This window comes from Sarcophilus harrisii, chromosome 4, assembly GCF_902635505.1.
Source record: "Sarcophilus harrisii chromosome 4, mSarHar1.11, whole genome shotgun sequence".
Taxonomy (NCBI): domain Eukaryota; kingdom Metazoa; phylum Chordata; class Mammalia; order Dasyuromorphia; family Dasyuridae; genus Sarcophilus; species Sarcophilus harrisii.
In genome coordinates this window covers 155,052,284-155,072,686 of record NC_045429.1, presented here as the reverse complement: position 1 = coordinate 155,072,686, position 20,403 = coordinate 155,052,284, and the positions used below count along the sequence as shown (strand labels likewise).

At 32.7% G+C, this 20,403-nt stretch overlaps 1 long non-coding RNA gene across 1 annotated transcript in view; it reads right to left on the bottom strand.

Moving 5' to 3' along the window:
• Positions 1-302: 302 nt before the first annotated feature.
• Positions 303-20,403, bottom strand: part of LOC116423132 — a 32,729-nt gene continuing 12,628 nt past the window's right edge. The window contains exons 2-4 of the long non-coding RNA XR_004233598.1: positions 15,767-15,811; positions 2,636-2,677; positions 303-610 (exon numbers count right to left, since the gene is read on the bottom strand). This is a non-coding gene — a long non-coding RNA (uncharacterized LOC116423132). The remainder of the gene's footprint in view (positions 611-2,635; positions 2,678-15,766; positions 15,812-20,403) is intronic.

The following is a 20,403-nucleotide window of genomic DNA, read 5'->3' as shown; positions in this document are numbered from 1 at the left end:
GCAAAATCATAGCGAGAGATGGTTAATCAATATTGCTGAATAGTTAGGTTGGTGGAGTACTGGATTATTTTACCTGTGTTCTGTTTAAGACATAATAAATCCTTATGGATATATGAGGTCTGTGACTTGTACATACTGACACAGAGATGACAAATTATATTATTGTGGATCTCAGAAAATCTAAGAACATATTGTATAGTCCTTTGTTAACTACATTAAACAATAATCAAAGTTTATAAAAATATTGCGTCCGTTATTTGAAATAAGGCTTTTGTTTTTTAGACTTGTTAGCCCTCAAAATAATCCAAAAATATTTTATTTTTCTTATTTATGCCAAATCATTTTATTTTTAGATAATCAGCAAGAGTTAGTAGGTGTAGCAGCTGACCGGTCAGGCTTCCCTATTCTATTTGCATCTCTGAGGCTCCTGAGGACAGAAAAGAGTCTTTTAATTGGTGATTCAACTTTAATAGAAACATGTTTTTTAGGAAATGAGGCCTACACTGTTGTCTTCACACCAGGCACACCAGCTCCTGTTGCCATGGAGATCTTCTATAGCATGTGAGATCCAGTGATGTGGAAAACAAGATGGCTTCCTCATTTGTTTAACCTTAAGGAAAGTTGCAGATATTAACAAATCATTACAGAACTCAATATTTTCCAGCTCTTTGACCTATATAAAGATATCATGGAAAATTCCCATTTGTTTGTCAAAACATTGACTTCTCTGGCTACAATTGTTAGCAAATTTCTAAAACTGAATACAGTTTTCAAATGTAAAGAAGAGTATTTTCTTTTAGATTCAAAAAAGGTGCCTTCCCATTGAGCTGTGTTTCTAGGAACAAATCAAGTTTCTGTGTGTGTGTGTGTGTGTGTGTGTGTATGATTTTTGTTTATTTTGGAATAGTGTTAGGGCTATGAAATAACATATGGTATATTCAGGCTTTGTGTGTTAAGAATTAGCAGCCTCAGCAGTCTCTTTAGGCTTATAAAGGAGAAATAGTACACAGCGCTGTCTTGGAGTATAATGCTGATTTTTGAAGATGAAATTACAGTTAAGGGTTATGGGAGGTTAATAAAAAAATCAGAGAAATGTAGAAAAGACTGATTTTAGCCACCTGAAATCAACCCCATGGTCCTTAGTCCTGATCACAGCTGCCTCCTTCCCACTCAGTGCAGAAATGTGCATGCGGAAAAAATCTTGGTTCCCTAGTTATTAAATAATTGGATTTCTTAATTTGCCAATACCATTCAATCACCACACACCTCATAAGACTGGATTGTGCAAACATCTAAAGTATTTTTGTAAGTAATGAGAGGTAGAGGGTAGGATTAAGATGCAAGTGATTTGCAGTTAATGAGATCTTTGTTTACTTTAATGCCTTCCTTTGTTACATAATATTTAAGCACACAGAAAGGAAAACTAGTTTTTTCTTTTCTTTTCCACACATAGCACTATATACATAGACATATATAAATTATCATGAATTTATAAAGAAGATATTATGTTACCATTGTCCTCTGTGCAAAGCAAGGTACTGAATCAATATTTTGTTGCTTGTTTCCTTTTATGGGAAAACAGTGGATTAAAGAAAAAGTTTCTTCTTTTCACTAGTAAACCATTCCCAGGACTATTTCTACACACTATAGTATTTTATACTGGCATTAGACATTGGGTTATCATACTACTAAGAGAAGGAAATTTTACATTTGTATTTAGAATTTCTTTTAGATTTGATTTTTAACATCTATTTCATTCATTCCTTGAAGATTTTACCCATTTAATCTGTAATTGCCAGAATTTTGTGGGTTTTTTTTTTTTCCTAATGAATGTGTTGCAGAGAACCAAAGCCTTAGTGTAACAATTTTTAGCAGAATTTCTTCATTGGAAGATATATATATATATAAAGGAATCTTGATTGAGTATGATTTTGATTTTTTGCCACCTCTCCCCATATCCTAGTAATATCAATCCTCCAATTGACTTGAATCTTCCTTTAGCTGTAGTTACAACATCCTTTTTTGATGTGGATTAAAGGCTAAGTGATACTTTGGCTCAGCTAAAATTTTTTATCACTGTATTGATGATTGTGCTATTACTGTTTTAACACTTTGACAAGCTTAGAGGATGCAAAAACACATAGAATGCTGAAACTGGCATAGATCTGACTTCTGTTATTTTAACAAGTACTATTATGTACCTATTAATAATGTTACATTACAGCATGTTAATTTTTTCCATTTTCCAAATTCACTCAGTATCTAGTTGATATAGCATGATTCTGAATGGTTCTCTAGAATTTAGATACCAGAACCCACTTCAATACATTTAAATTGTAAAATACTACTAAATGTCCTACTAAAGAAGAAATTATTCTATATTTTAAGATTATTCTCTTTCTTATGATTTTTTTCTATTTTATATGAGTAGTTTGGTGAGAAGTCAGAATGCATCTAGAATACTTTGTTTAGTACTAGAGACCATTTTTAGGAAAAATATTGAACAGCTGGCACATGTGAGGAAGAGTGACCAGAAGACCAAAGGGTTTGAAGATTTTGCTATATAATGATCAACTCAAAACTTAGGAGTGTTTAGCTTTTGCAAAATATGTCTAAATGCGAAATTGATAATTACCTTGAGATATCAAAAGATATATCTCCTGTGACAGACTTCTTTCTGCTCAGTTCCAGGACACAGAAGTTGGATCAATGAATAGAAGAAAAAAGGAAATGTTTATGTTTGATCTAAGGGGAAAAAAATCCTAACAATTTGATTTGTTCAGAAGTCAAATATATTAACTCAAAAGAAAGCAGGTTTCCCCCTCAGTAAAGGCTGTCATACAGAGACTGGATGATCAGATTTCTGGGATATTATATTGGGGATTTCTTATTAGCTATTGGTAAAGGGGAGCCACTATGGCTTGTTAAGCAGGGGAGCCACATAGTTAGGCCTGTTTATTAGGAATATTACTTGGGCTGCCCTATGAAGAATGAATTGAAAGAGGGAGAGGCTAGATTCAGAGAGATCACTTATGAAGCTCTTGTAATAATCTATCCTGGAGATAATAAGGATATGAAATAGAATGGCTATGAAGAGAGTAGAGAGGATTGTGAAGTTTAATGTTTCTCTGTTGTTCAAATGAAAGCTCTACTACAACGTAAAAATAACAGCATTTAAAATTGCACCATCTTTTGAACCAGTATCTAACATTTTGGATGTTCCAAATGTAGGGGCCCTCTGGAAAAATTAGAGTTTAGAACTCAGATTTCTTGACTCCTAGTCTAGAGCTGTTTAAAATTTGTTATTGCATCTCTGGTCCTATCTTTGGTAGCAATATATTTCTTTTTTTAATATTAAAAAGATAAGCTTATCTCTTTATATCTGCTTCTTTTATCCATTTGGTTATTTTTTCAAAGGCTTTAGAATTTAAGAATGAGGTGCCTTAGGAAAGAATAGTTTCATTTTGGGTTCTGCTGTCTTTTGTTCCCCAGGGCTCTAAAAGATGCCAAAGCTCTTAGGAGAGATATTCTTGCTTGACAGTGCATTGTTATCAGTCAATAAACATTTATTAATCATCTAATATCTATGAGGCCTTCTATTAAATACATACATGGATATAAAGATAGACAAGAGATAATCCCAGATCTGGAGGAGGTTCACAGTATAAAAAAAGAGATAACATGGAGAAACAATGTACAAAACAATCATATAAAGGATTAATAGGAAGTAAGGAACAGAAGGAAAACACCAGAAATAAGAGAGATTGTGAAAGTATTCCCATGGTAGGTACGATTGAAGGTGGGATTTGCCTGAAGCCAGGGAAGGCAGGAGAAAGGAGAGCATTTCAAGCATGAGGCACAGTCAATGAAAATACCTAGTGAGAGATGTCATATTTTGTGTTATATGCTATATAAGCAGCAAGGAGGTCAGAATATTAGAATATTAAAACTATTATTTAGGTGTGAGAGATAATAGCATTTTACTCTAGTTTTTCTTTAGTACTCCTCCTACTCCCAATTATAATCTCATTGTTCTGTGCCTATGAAACCAGGACAGTATACTAGTGACAAAATAGAATCTCTTCCATTTGAATTGTCTTAAGAAGTTTCTGAAGATCACTTGGCAGGAGAAGGTACCAGACACTGAGGTGCTTTCTCAAACTAAATTGCCAAACATTCCCATTCTACTACAAAGAGCACAATTCCATTGAACTAGCCACATTGTTCAAACACAAAATGTACATTTGTGGAAAAATATATAGAGAGAGAGCTCATACAGGACAAGTATTCACAAGATGGTCAGAAAAAGATATACAAATATACTCTCAAAGTATTGCTTGAGAAGTTTAGAATTGATTGTATGACATGAGAGACACTGCTACAGGACCATGTATCATGGCATGCCTTCATCAGAGAAGGTGCTATGTTCTATGAGCAAAACAAAAATGAATTAGCTTAAAAGAAATGTGAGGTGTGCAAAATTAGATAAGCTGCCCCAAATGGTTTTATGGACTATTTGTGCCTGACCTGTGCCTCAGCTATTATTAGTCTGATCAGCCACAGTTGGACACATTGCAGTTCAATCCTGATAAAGTAATGTTGTTTTGGTCCTATGCAAGAAAGAAGGACAACAGTCAATCAACAACCAACCAATTCCCAATTATGTAAATTTTCTAAAGGTAAATTTTGCAAATATCTTGTATTTATACATGCTTCATTTTTTTCCTACTACATTCTTTCCTAGTTTCCTTCAAGAGAGGCATCTTTTCTACTATATATATATATTAAGAGGAAGAAAGACAAAAGTTCTTCAATGCTAATGAACATATCCAAGAATTCTGGCATATAAGCACTGTTGTACACTCATGGTCCCCTAACCTTGGAAAAAAGAGATGTATTTTCACATATTATTTTGGCTAATATGATTATGCAGCATTTTTATTATTGTTGTTTTTTTCTTCATTTTATATTTTTTGTATATATTGTTTTTCTGATTCCACTTGGCTTTGTATCATCTTAGTCTTGCAAATGTTAAACAAGCAGAAGTCTTTAGAGTGAAATAGACAAGGAATAAGAAAAACCTTCAAGGATGAAAATAAGTAAAATTGCCAGAAGACAACTAATTGGAATAAAAAAGAAAGACAGATAATATAAGAATACAGGTGGCTGGAATGAAACAAGGGTATGATGTAAGAGAAACTTAAAGATAATTGTTTACAGGCAGAAAGATAAGTGTTCACAGAAACAAATGAATTTGAATGTTTAAAAGACACTTCAAACTCTGAGAAGTTATTTTTCACTCAAAGTTACCTGTAGGAGCTTCAAACACAGGAAAAACCATGCTGGGCATAGGGTAATGAAACACAGTGACTTTTGCCCTGGCATTTGCCATCTTCACTGTGGGGGGTGTCAGTTTAAGTAATTTCTATCAAATGGCCTCATTACTGTCATCTCCACCTATGGTTTATTTTAGAACCTAAGAGAAAGAGCAGCATGGGAGGCAGAAAAAGTTTCTTGAATCTTTTTGCTGAACGTACTTGTCATTATGTTTAAAACAAACAAACAACAACACCAAAACAACTTTTTATGTATGATTAGCCATTTTCTAGAAAGTCACTATATCTTTTATCTGCTTCAGTTTCTCTGAGTCATATAGAAAATTTTTATCTCTATTGTTGTGGTATGTTTTACCTTTTCTCTTAATTCCCTATGGGTAAGTTAAATTTTTTTTGAATGTAGGTTAGAATAATTAACTGAATGTCTGTTTGAATTATTAGTTGTAGCTGAGGGAAAGCAGGAAGAAAATCCAAATATTATTCCATTTTCCTTTAAACCTATGAGTTAGTAGTGAGACAGTGGTTTTTTTTTTTTTTTTTTTCATGTAAGCAACTCATGTTTTCCCTGCAGTGAAGAAAATGAGTTATGCTCACAACTGTTAGAAGTTACCTTGTTGCATCAGAATCTAGTGACAGAAGGAATCATTCTTCTTTGAATAATCAGGGAGGCCCACTTTTTGCAGATAACAGTTAAGGATCAAAATTGTAGCTGTGAATTAGTTGAGTTGGAAAGGGGGAAAAAATGAAATACTTACAGTACTTACAGTACATCTGAGGAGATGAGATGGTATCAGTATAGCTACCATTTAAAACCAGGTCAAATATATCACAGCTTGTAGAATCCTGTCTCTGCCAGATGGTATCAATAAGTTATTTTTACCAATCAGGTACATATGAAACAACTGATTTTTCATGATTCTCCCCATTAAAATCCCTTTATCTCTCCCTGTGCTCCTGATTCCTTCATGAAGAGGAAATGTTATATCCCTTTAAAAATCATCTATAGTTCTACTTTAAATTTCATGTTGCTCACAGATTTATAATGTGTCTGTTGACTCAGCTACACCTGAATGAAACATCTACCTTCTTGTCTAATTAAAGAGTTGAATAGCATCAGATCAAATTGGAGAAAATGACTCAGTTTATGGCACAGGGGAGTAGAAGTTAAGACACACGAAGTAAGTAAATCATACCACTAGGTTCCTAGATGTCAATTCAGAATAGGGTATTTTTCAAACCTGCTAGTTTCATTTGAGTGTGTTACTGAAATGGAATATTCTCCATAAAACCATGAGGCTAAATATATTAAAAAAAAAAACCAAAAAACTTTTAAAGAATCTGTGGGGAAGACATTTCATTAGTGCTTCTTTTCATATCATCTAGCTAGTGGTTTTTAATATGTCCAAATTAATGTCTCCCTCTCACTTTTTTTCTCCTAAGGCTTTAAGACTTATAGAAAGAAGTTAAGATCTGGGAGAGTCCCTAGAGATCATCTAGTCCAATCCTTTCATTTGCTGCTATGGAAATTACTTGTATCTCTACAAGTCTGCTCTGAACTGTACCACCTACATCTAGGTATGAATGGGGTACATGAAATTGATGTACATGGACTGAAATTTTAGTGCACAATTTTTAAAAAGTGATATGAATGGGTGTAATTGACAGTAATAGGATAAAATCAGAAAAGAAAGAAGATGAATCCTGAGTCAATGGCAAGAATTATGAAATTATCTTTAAGGAATCTGTAAATTGCTTTTGGCAATGTTGTGAAGTTTGTGGATCTCTTCATAGAAAAATGTTTTTAAATACATAAAACATAGGATTACAAAGGAAACAACTTTATTCCAATAGTCAGCAAAATTTACTCATTTATATATGTCTGTGCATGTATGTGTATGTTAAAATGGACCCCATGTTCCTCAGGTTAAGAACCCTTGCTCTGTGGGGAAATGGTAGAAACAAAGGTAAACCATAATAGAACATGACTTCTTGGCTTTGGGGTAAAATTATGCCTAGTATGTACTGTGTAACTGTCATGGTGGGCCTATGGTTAGTCTAGTTTATAGTTTCTGACACAGGTCCTAAGAAAAGTATTGTTATGTGAGAATATTAACATCAAAGGCTAGGAATGGACTTTTGGCAACTCCTAACTTATTTATTTATAGAATACTATGATTATGTTATTTAGGATTTTGTTGAAAAAAAATTAATCTCTATATGTTTTCATCCTATATGAACTTTTGGTAAAATAATTCCCTAAATTTACTATTTGTAGTGACCAGAATTTCTCACTGATGAATGCAGGAAAAATTTATTTTACATTCCTGCAAGAATAAATGCCTAGGGTAGTAGACACACCTTTGAAACTCCAAAGGTAGTATTTTATTTCCTATCCTGAAGCGCAAGTCCCTTAGATTCCCCATTAATTGGATGTTACAGAAGTTAACCAATACAAATCTCCACCCCTTTTTACATATCCCCTACACCCAATGAACTTTCATTGTAGAAGGGAAGATAACAGTGGAAAGTGAGGGGAAAACAACAAAAGACTTTTTTCAAATCTCAGGTCACTACATCTGATTAAAAAGCCCACTCCCTGCCCCAAGTAACTTACATTCTTACATTCTTTTGAGGGAGATAACCTCTACTCCAGATTATTCTTTGATGTCTTGAGGGTTTCAATTTTTTAATTTAAGTTTCATTCTTCTAACTTAATTTTTATACCTGTGGAAACCAAATAAGTACCCATCCGTTTCTCCCAGTTTCTCTCAAGCTTCACTGACTCTTCCTTAATTTTAGAATCCTAAAGTTTGATGACCTAGTCTGTATTAACTTTCTCCATGTCCTTCATAGTTTCATGGACTTCAATGAAATAAATGAGTTCATCTCTCCAAATTAAAATCCTTAATATCTATTATTTTGTTTTTATTATAGCAACTCCTTATTCCTTTTAAAAATTTTAACCTCAGAAAGGATTCTGGGAAGATGGTGGAGTACCTCAGGAAACTTTTGACTCACCAAATTTTCTTCACATAAAAATACAGAATATTGCTCCAGAGCAGCAGAAATAAACACAGGGTAAAGCAATAGATCTAATAAAATTTGAGAAGACCCTAGGAAAAACCCAAACTTTAGGGGCAGAGGTTTGGCTGGAGTGAAGAGCAAACACCTCCAGGCCAACTCTGCAGAATCAACAAACAACTCTTGGGGGCAGCTGGGTTGAGTGGCAGCCTCAGGTTTAGAAACTTTCATCACTTAGACACTGTGGGAGTTGACAGCTGAGTATTTGTTGTTTGTCCTTTCTTCTTCCAGCTTTTTTAAGCTAAGGATTTACAGTTTGACTGAGACAATTATCCATTCAGTGATTGTGGCTAGGTAAGAAAGAAAGAAGGCCAAAAAAAAAGTCTTTTTTTTTTTTTTAACCTAGTCAAAAAATATGGAATCAGAGAAGGGAAGACCCTCAGAGTTTCTGGTGGAGTAGGAAAAGATTGAAGAATATTCCACGGTAGAAGGACCTGTCCTTCTACACAGGTGTCCTTACCAGACATGTTCCCCTGGTTGAGATTAGAGTGAGGAGTTAGCACCAACCTGGTGAAAGCGGTATTGTAGGGCAGTATTGTGAGTACTTATTAGAGGGCAGAGTGACTGGTTTGAGTTCTGGGGCAGAGAAGACAGCTCTAGTTTGCAGCCACCAGAGGGACTTCAGAAGTAAGATCAACATGTGGCTGAGGTCCCTAGAAGTGGCTTAGAAGTGGATAGGATTGCCTAAATTTGGGACAGACCTCAGAAAATAAAAGAAGGATATGATTTGTGGTAGCTTTTGCCATGTTAGAAAAGCTTTGAGTACAATCCTCAAAACAGAATATGATTACTTTTTCAGGACAAGCCTAAATTTGGGAACATATCATAGATGGATGGACACTTACGCAGTGATGTGCTCATGATAAAAAGATTATCTTCCATCTGGAGGTAGATAAGTTGCTCACTATTTAGAGTGCTGGGTCTGGAGTCAGCAAGACCCAAGCATGAATTAATGTTTAAGATCACATGGAGAAGAATAGTGTAAAATCAAAATCATCATTCCTTCATAAAATAAGAAAAAAGAAAGAGAAAAAAAATGATTGGGAAAGGACACACACACACACACACACACACACACACAGAGAAAGAGACAGAGAGTCACAGAAAACATCTGTTAAGCATGTACTGTGTGCCAAGCACTCTATTAAGGTTTGGAAATACAAATAAAAACAAGAAGATAGTTTCTATTTTTTGGAGAAATTTATATTCTAATGGAGGAAAATAATATATGAAAGGAAAATGAAAAGGGAAGGAAAGTAGAAAAGGAGGCAGAGATGGAGAGGTAATCTGATGCATCATGGGCTGGCCCAGGTTTGACAAGAACATATTGACTGTAGTATATCTTTCCTCAAATGTTTGAAGAAGACATCAATTGGAAAAAGGTGGAAGAATTGAGAACAATACAAGAAGGTCACTGAGGCAGAAGTTAAATGGTAATCCAGGTCACTATAAGCTATCTAGATTTCAAGAAAGAAATGAAAGTTAAGCAAAGTTTGGAAAAATTAGAATAATCCTAAATGCACTTGAGTATAAAACTGGAGAGAGGAAAACAATTATATGAAAGATGAAAATGATTTTTTAATAATTAACTCTTCATCAAGAACCATTATGCTACTATATTTAGGCTTTAAAACATTAATTTGCTTATTAAGTAGGAATGGCATTAAAACATATATTACAAACACATACACAAAGATGGAAAAAGTAGAAGCATTAGGACTGGGTGAAGTATACATAGAAGAGAATAATATTGAAGGTTGTGATGCAGTTTTCACAGTATGGAAGGATTTATTGTCACAAGGCATCTTGAGGTAAAGCTACAAAAAGCAAGGGAACAGGAATATCATATAGTATCATTCAAAAAGGGGAGATTCAAGGAACATTCTTAACTCGAGAACCACATACCTCTTCTCATCCCTATAAAAATGCTGTAAGAATGACATATATCTGTATTAAAGGCATTATTAGAGAAATACTATTTTAAAAATAGGCAGGTTTTAACAAACAATATTCCACTTGTAAACCTTATATTTACAATTACACAATTAACTGAAACATATAGAGAATATTAGAGCTCACTATACTTATTGTTAATTGAATATTAAGCAATAATAAAAAAAACAAAAAAAACCAAAAATAAATCATTTGGTAGAACAAAGGTCTCCCGTAAAGGCAAGATATCATATGTCAATATTATATAAGTGTTCCTGAAAGATTTGACAAGAGATATACCTTTGATTACTATAAATAGAGAAAGAGACATGAAGAACACACATGCCAAAGATAATACTACTTCTTAGAGGATATAGAATGCCAAGTTCAAATTTAAAAGGTATCCCTTATAGATGGTGAAATGCTATACTCTGGTTTGTGCATGCTGATTAAAAAATATACCCTGGAACATAACAGAGCCTCCTAAATGAGATTCAGAATCACTTTAGCAAGTTTGATATAATTATCAAAAAAGAACATGGGAAATACCCACTGCTAAGTAGATGAGAAATCTTAAGATTTGGAATTGACAGAACAACCTACAAAATTAGTCTATCAGCATAAATATTTTTATACAGAAACCACAAATGGACAATAAGTAGATTTCAGAAGTGAGGAGCAGACTGATTGCCTTTAGAAAACTGTAAATTTCTTATGACTGACCACAAGCTTCTCCTTGAAGCAAAATCTATTTTGAATATCAATATTATGTTAATATCATAGAATATTATAGTCTATGATGAATTAAAATTGAGGCTCACTCAAAAGATACTGAAGATGGGAGTCATCATATTACAAGCAAGATGATTATACAGGGGGAACAGTATTAAAAATGTTATTGAGAAGATGTTATGACCCCAAAAGCAGCTATATCACATTATGGCATATGAGGCAAAAAGTTCCAGTGATATTCTAATCTGAAGTGACATTCAGAAAGAATTCAAAATCCAAAACTCTCTATGATTATTGCTTATTGAAGTACATGTTCCAGAATCTCACAAAAAAAGATTGCATGGATGATTTGTGATCTTCCTCATTGGGCAGAGTGTACACATATCAATGAAATCAGTAATTTGATTTTGAAAATGAGTTGTAATAAAAAGGCAAAAAGACTGCAAGGCTTCAAGAGTGTTCCAGACAGGGGAAGATCTGGAAATTTGAGTATTTTGTCATGGATAGAAGTATCCAAACCTGTGCTAGAGTTGAGGAAAACTGGTGATATTAGGAGGACTATCCAATTTCAGGAATCCCGTGCTTCTCGAAACTAACTAATAATGGTAAAGTTTAAAGTCTAGTAAAGTGAGAGATTTTGAGGAAGGGATACTAATGAATAAGAACATTAAAGTATGTTTTCATATTAAAGTATCACTTTATATATTTATATTTTTAGCTCTTAAGAATTATGGGGTGACTTGATGCCAAAGAATTTGTTGTTATAGCTAGAAATTGGTCAGACAACTAGAATTATGCCCTGTTCTTTTTTAAGACAAGGGAAGAAGCATAATGATTACTACAAGGTTCTTATATTCTTTCAGCTGGGTCAGATCATGATTTTTAATCAAAATTATAATTATACTTCCTGTTTTGTTTTCAACACAATACTTCTTGATTACAATAAAATTTTGTTGGTTATTTTGGCTGTAGAAACATCGGATTGTAAATAGTTTGAGAATCATTTAATTAGGATTCCTGATTCTCTCTCAGATAAGATGTTATAATTCATGTCTTTATTGGTAAATTTTATTTTAATAGATAAACAGAAACAAAAAAATTAATTACAAATATATTTCCTCAAAACACTAAGCAAAAACAAAATATAAAAATGATTACACTAACTGATATCTCATGTTACTGGAAACATTTACAATTTACTTGTTCCAAAGAAAGAAAGGTTTGCACATTTTAAATTTAATAATATAGCACCAGTTTAGTCTAGTATAGTTAAATTGAGATTTACTGCCATTTATTTTTTACCTTTTACTTAGTTAAAATGCAATGTGCCTGAGTGGTGCAGTAAATATAATGCTGGACTTGAACTAAAGAAGAGCTGAGTTCACTATCACATATTTACTAGCTAGCTGTGTGATTCTGGGTAAACCATTTAACTTTGATCTGTCTCAGTGCCCTCAATTGTAAAATAGGGATAGCTAATAAAACTTCCTATCTCCTAAGGTTGTTGTAAGGATAAGATAAAGTACTTTACAAAACCCAAAGCATTTTAGAGCTATATAAATTTAAGTTATTATTTTCTTACATCTATTTTTAGATCCATCACTTTGCATGTCTTCTAATATTTCTTCCTATTTATCATTTCCCAATCATTAGGCTTATACTTTGTTTACAACTTTTGGATGTCACTGATTCTGTAAAAATTTTTGTACCTATAAGCCCTTTTTTCCTGTTAATAAATTCTTAGTGTCACTAAGCCAAAGGATATGAATAATACTACAACTCTTCTTGCATAATTCTATATTAATTTTCAAAATAGACCAATTGACAGTACTATCAGCAATGAATTAATAGGCCTATTTCCCCACTTCTTTGTCAACATTAAATGTTTCTCCTTACTATCACTGTGAATTTCATGGATATAAAGTAATGCTTATAGCTTTTTAATGAATATTTCTTTTACAATTAACAATTTTGAACTGTTTTCAGATGTTTGTTATAGTTTGTGTGTCTATTTATATATTTTGAGCACTTATCATTGAGAATTTAACTGAAGTCATATTATTAGTCTAGTTAGGATTTGAACTCAAGTCCTCTGATTCAGAATCTAAAACATTTTTTCCTATGCCACATTGTTCCTTTGGGAATATCTTTTGCCTCGAAGATACAATGACCTTCCCCTCACTGGTCTAACTAGAAACAGTCTAATGTCATGTCTTCTAATCTTGAGATTTTGTTGGTAATTTTAATTAGATTAAACCTTCTACAGATCCCTGGGGAACCACAGTTAAACTTCTGAGAAAATATGTTTTTATTTCTATTCTTTTTTCCTCTCTCTAATTCAGTTCACATATATTCAAAATAAAGTTTCTTTCAACCCCACAGTCTCTATACTAACTGATGTTTTTTGGTATATAAATTTGAAAGTTTTTGTGAAAGTCACAATGAATTATTTTTTAATTGCATGTGCATTTGCAATTGAGCCCTAGAAGAAGCATATCTATTTAATCGAATTCTTATTTTACATGAAGAAACAAGCACTAAACATCAGAGTTGGGATTTGAATCTAGACCCTCTGTCTCCAGATTCATTGCCTTTTTAAAGAACCAAGCTTTAACAGACATCATTCTCCCTTATGGAAATCATGTTCCCTTCCCTTCCCTCAGAGATTTCATTTCCTTATCATGCTTCAAAAGATAATATGTATTTCTTTGAATTCTTAGGCTGCAGAATGTATAATTCACAATAAAACTGCAACTATTACTTTTTTTCTTTTTGATTTTTTTGATCTTTCAATTCTAATTTTGGTATGATCAATTATTATTTTAAAAGTAATTTTTACAATGAAAACACTATACAAAATGCCATATCTATTTAAACAATATCCAAGAGTTATGCAGGCAGAATCAGGAAATTACAAAGGAATGTAGAAATTGGCAATTTCCATGCAGTCCGAATACTACAGACAACTTTTGACAGGAAAAAAGAAGACATTGATGATAAATGAGTATGCAAAATACCAGAATCAACTCTTGATTATCTGCATACCTGATGAATTTTACTTCCAATGTCTTATTGCTCTAATTAAGTCAAGTAAATAGTAAAGTCATTTGAAAACTACTTCCTCTCTTTCATTTAATTTTATTCTCCCATGGTGCTCACAGTTCAATAACAAGTACTAAAACCTTTTAAACCAAAACACTTAATTCTCTATTTTCAGGAAGGCTTGAACTATAAATATAATACAATTAAGGTAACCAAGCAATGGTTGGTTCTTTTCTCCAGTCTGAAGGGGATGCTATCCATCTCTAGGGTAAAGAAGAGATTAGAGGAGGTCCTTGAGAAACAAAAAAGATAAAATATTCAATTTGCTAGTTCCTTATCATTCAGGGCTTCATAGGGTATATGGCCTTATTTTGCCTAAATTGTTATGGATTCTGAAAAATAATCATCAATATTAAATCATTATCAATATTAAAACAGAGATAGGGATAAGGAATAAGGAATAGACCCATGATTTCCTTAATATAAGTAACTATTAGATATGGAAGTATTCAGGTTGGCATCTACTCTATGATTTACAGGTTTCATGAGTTACCTTGAGCACTAAGATATTATGAAAAGAGAAGAAAGGGGATAAGCATTTGTTAAATGCCTATTAAGTACCAAGCATTGGGCTAAGAGCTTTTCACAAATATTATCTCATTTCATCCTTAAAATAACTCTGAGGTAAATATTATTATCCCTACTTTTTACAATTTAAAAAATTGAGGCATATAGTATTTAAGTGATTTGCCTAAGGTTCATATAGCTAGTATGTCTGATACTGGATTTAGACTGCAGCCTTCCTTACTTTGGCCCCAGTGTTCTAGCCATTGTACGACCTAGATGTCTCCCAGTATCAGAAGATGTACTTGAATCTAGGCTTTCTATTTCTGAGATCATATCTTTATCAATTATACCACACTATCTCTCTTAATATTAAAATATTTTTCTTACAAAGTTATTAGATTAACTTTTAGATTTTTTCATAATCTTAAATTTACATATAACTTTTAGTTTTTGGTTTCCTTTTTTTGGCATTCTATTTTTGGTTTCCTATAGAAGATCAGTCAGATTTTCCACTTACTGTCATATTTTGAGGTAGTGATGGTAATGATGATAAATAAAAAATCATATAATTTATAATATAATTATAATTTTATAGATAGAATTATATAAGTTTAGAGATCATAGATTAAAACTACAAATGACCTTAAAGGGCAACTTCCTCATTCATTCAGGATTTCATTACAACAACTCTGTGAAGTTGGCAAGACATGCTATTTCCTCAATTTTACAAGTTAGTTAAATGAGGTTTGGGAGAATTTAAGCTATTTACTTAATGTCATAAAAAGGAGTGCAGTAAGGAACAGAACTCATTTTATCTTACCATCAAGATTGGGAGGTTGGGTGGGGACTTAAATATTTTATCTTCTCAAGTCTTTTATTTTATTTTTCTAAATAGTACAAGAGAAATAAGGATTTGATCTTTCTAACGAGGTTGTATCACTTTCTGGGTAGAAGGCGTGGTCAAGAATTAGTAACAGCTGGGTCAGGCACAGAGACCATATGTGCTTCCTTTTAAAAAAAGAAATTAAAAGTACACTATAGACTGAGAGTTTAGAGAGTTGAATTGGTTTACTTACTACCATCTAGCAGAGCATCAGGGTTCCTTTGACTAAGATCTCCATCTGCAATAGATTTTAAAAGCATTTAAAAGGATTGAACCTGAAGCTCAATCTTTGGAGAATGTAAAGAAGGTACTCAAAATCACATTATTTCAGAACTAGAAGGAACATCAGAGGTCATTCCCTGGGTAACATCTCTAATTTATGATCATCCACTTTTTTGCTTTAAAAGTATATATATATATATTTTATGGGAAAATACCTGCCTCCTTAGAAATTAATTCTATTTTTAGATACCATTAATTAATAGAAAAAAAATTCAAATGTAAATATTCTTACAACATCTGCCTCTTATTTTTTATTTTTTCCCATGGAACCAAACAACAAAAGTTTTATCCTTCTTTCATGACAATGCTTCAAATACTGGAAGTCAACTATAGAGTTCATTCTAAGTCTTCTCTTGGCTAGGATTTTGTTCAGTACCTCTACATGTGAACCTGAAGTCTTTCACTTGCCTTTCCTTACATAATTAGGAATTTATCATTGTTTTTTAAAATATGGCACCCAGAACTGATTACCTGATATTTAAAATATGCAGTGACCAGGTCAGAGTAGAACATCTGCCACCAATCCTAGCTACTATTCCTTTCTTAATGTAGTCCAAGTTTCAGTTGCTATATTTGGCTGCTACTAACATCCAGAACCTGGTATCTACTAAAGTTCAGCTTTTTTTTTTTTTTTTTTTTTTTTTTGAGTCATGTTTTTTTAATGTGTACTAACAAAGCTGCTTTTTTGAATGAGAGAATAAGACATTATGTTTATCTATATTACATTTTATCATATTAGATTTAGTTCAAGATTCCAGCCTGTCAAGATCTTTTTTATCCTGTTATCAGACACATTAATTATCCTTTTAGCTTTTTGGCATCTTCAAATTTGATAAGCTTACTAACTGTGCATTTAAGTTACTGATAAAATGTTGGATATTTTAGAACCAAGCATGGTTCCCTGGGTTGTCTAGAGTCCTCCTTCCCATCTGACATTAAAGTTTTCACGTGAGTATTTAATCTATTTTGAATCTCTCAAACTGGAATATGGTCTAATCTACATCTATCCATCTTTTCAAAAAAAAATTTTTTTTCACTTAAAAGCAAGTAAGCAATATGTACCATTAAGTAGTTTCTTAATCTACCAGACAGTGATCTTGTCAAATTATACTAAATCATAGCAGTTGATACTAAGGATGAAGCCGTCTGGTCAAAGACGAACATTGTGTCCTTTGAATCCTGAAAGCCTGGACAGTCAGGTAAAGAGTATAAGTTTTCTACTTAGATGCTTAAAGAGAAATAGGAGCCCAAGAGAACTGTTGGATTAACCATTGCTATAAATTTTTCCTATATTCTTTAGTCAGTGGCTCCAGAGACCTGTTCTATATTCATTGTTTTACCCTAGTCTCCAATACAGCTTAATAGCTTTTTCAAGGATTTCCTCAGATCTTTGGTCTAAGTAATACATCTCCCTAACTTTTTCCTAGCAAAAAATATCAACAATAAATAATATTCATGTGTGATATTTTAGGTGCTATATAGTCTAGAATGCCCTCAAGGACCTTAAAGTCTAGTCTAAATAATTATTGCATGAACACAGATATACATATGTAGACACACACACAAATACATAATTGTTTATGTAGATAGATAATACAAGGTGATTTGGGGGATCAGGAAAGGTATTAGCAACTGGGGGATCTGGAAGATGGGATTTGAGCTGAATCTTGAAGGAAATTAATAAGAGATGAGAAGATAGGACATTCCAAGCAAAGGGAAATAGCTAATGAAAAATCAAGGCAGATATTTTGTGTACCATAAATGAAGAAGAACAAGATGATCAATTTGTTTGGACTAAAATGTGTGTGGAAAGAAGTAATGAGCAATTATGATGGAAAGGTAGATTGAAGCCAGATATAGAAGATTTTAAATACCCAACAGAGGAGTTTATATTTGATCTTTTAGGTAATAGGACGCCCCTGGAGTTTACTGAATAAGGGTCAGATTTGCTCTTTAAGAAAATTACTTTAACAGCTGTTGCAAAGGATGGATTAGAGAGGGGAGAGACTAAAGTCTGGGAGAACAAGTAGGTTATTGCAGTAATTTAGAGAAGCTTCATAATAATAGCCCATCTTAACCCTATCTTCCCTTTAATGCTTAACACCTTTTTGGACTTGAGAAGAAAGTGAGACTGGTGACTGTGCACAGCCCTTCCTCACTGAAATCCAATTAATTTACATGCCATGGTATCACCTTCCTCATGCCATGATTTTCTCTGAGAACAACAACAATAACACATTGGACCTCAGACTGGCAAATTGAACACAATGTGAACCTGAACCTCCCTATACACATATATATGTATAAATAAAATGTGTATATATATATATATATATATATACATGTATGTGCATATATATATATATATATATATATATATATATATATAATATGTGATCTGTATTTCAAAGTAATTGGTTTCCTTTGTAATCTCATGGTTTTTTTTTGTTTTTTGTTTTTTGCATTGAACAACATTTTTCTGAAGATTTAATGACACAAAGAAGTTAAAAATTCCTGTTTCATATTCAGTTTAGTTTGCAATTTCATCACAAGTATGGATGAAATGAAAATAAGCTACCTCTTGATATATCATTTGCATCTGCTAGTTGCCATGGTGGCAACTAAAAACAACAATAAAATAAAATAAAAAACACCACTTTGGTCAAACTAGAAAATGATGAGTTGTCTGATTTTTAGGTACATATATGGTATTCAGGTGAAATATGTAAATTTCATTCCAGGAGCCAAGATTTTCAAGTTTACTAAGACCTGCCAAAACTTGAATTCTCTTGGCATAGCTTTTGAGAACCCAGGTTCACATCCATGTTGTGTAAGGCATTGGAATAGGATCTAAGTGGAGGTTCAATAAATATTTGTCAATTTATAATACAGTGTTCACAGTAGCAGAAACATTCTAATGTATTTAACACATATGTACTATCAACTGAGTATAATCTGAGACAGAGCATAAGTCAGAGGTAGTAAAAATGATCAGAGGCCATCCCTAAATGGGAACAAGATAATAAACTCATGTTTAGTTAGTTAGTGTCAAGGTACAAAATTGGTACTAATTCATTCATAAATCATTCATTTGTGCTCTATAAATGTGTTGTTTTATTTTTATTCCTTTAGACTTATTTTTCTTGAAGAGGTTTAGTGCAAAGAATGCTGGACTCTGAGTGACAATTATATCAATCATGAGCTGTGTGATCCTGAGCACGTCACTTAACTTTTCTGAGAATCTGTTTCCTAACCCATAAAATGGGAGTAATATTACTTACCTCACAATGTCATTTTAAGGCAATAACTGCTTTTTAAGCTCTAATTATATTAATCTAATTTGATTTTTTCTAAGTAGAAAATTAAATTTACTTTATATTATTTTCTAAAAAAACAAATTACATTTTTTTATTTTAAAAAGAAAACAAACAAATGCATGTTTGGATCACATAGCACATCCCTGCTTTTCCGTGACTGAAGAGAGACTTACCTATATCATTCTAACGATATACCATTAATTGCCTAGTGGCAACAGTAGCTGGTGAAGAAAAAGTACCAGGGAAGAATTGACAATTATTCCCAGAACTTGCACTTAAACTGCCACCCCTTTTAAGTGACAAAAATGTCACAGGCACAGATAATCAAACAGAAAAGATCAATGTGACCTCAAGGCATCAGGGAAGTTTTGTAAATATCTTCACACTATCATTTTGATACTTCCTCCCGACCCCCCTCCCCCGCCCCGAGTTTCTTATTTTACTTTCTTGTATTTTATCTGCTTTCTTCTTGATCTTCTGTCATCTGTCTGCTTGTACAAATTTACTCCAGCAGTTTGTTTCTATTTTCTCCATACCTTGCTCCCACCTTTGCTTGGCTGTCCCAGTTTAATCCTGCTGTTCTAACACTTTATTATTTCCCCATTGCTTTAGCCCTTGCCTTCTGCTCATCTGCTGATTCATTGTTTTTCAGGTCAGGTTCTATACCTCTCTGGGAAACCTAGTACAAGCAAGCTTTGTTTTAATAAAATGCCTGTGGATTTTGTAACCCAAGGAAAAATGAAAAGTAAGAAAGAATCTGAGAATTCCAAAACAATGCCGATCCTAAAGTCAATGCTATCACTTAATTTTTATGATTGCATGAAAAGATTTTTAATTAACGAAATTTTATTTTTAAATGTTAAAATTCTATTTTTATTTAAAATTATTTATTACTAAAATATCTACTGTATATATATATCACTTCTATATGTGTATATGATATGATATTAATATATGATATACATGTAAATGTATGTATATACATACATAAACAAACCTATCCATGCATAAAACATATTTGTGCACATGCATGCATACGTTTATACATACAGGCACATACCTGTACATGTATTTTATATTATTTTCCTATTTTGTAAAGAGGAAGGAACTTTGCTTCTGAGGAAACTTTTCTCACAAATATTTAGACAATCAAACATTCCTTTGATGAATTGCCAGTATCTTCTGACAAGTATTAGAGGGTTAGGGGAGAGGCACATAATTCAGCATTGAA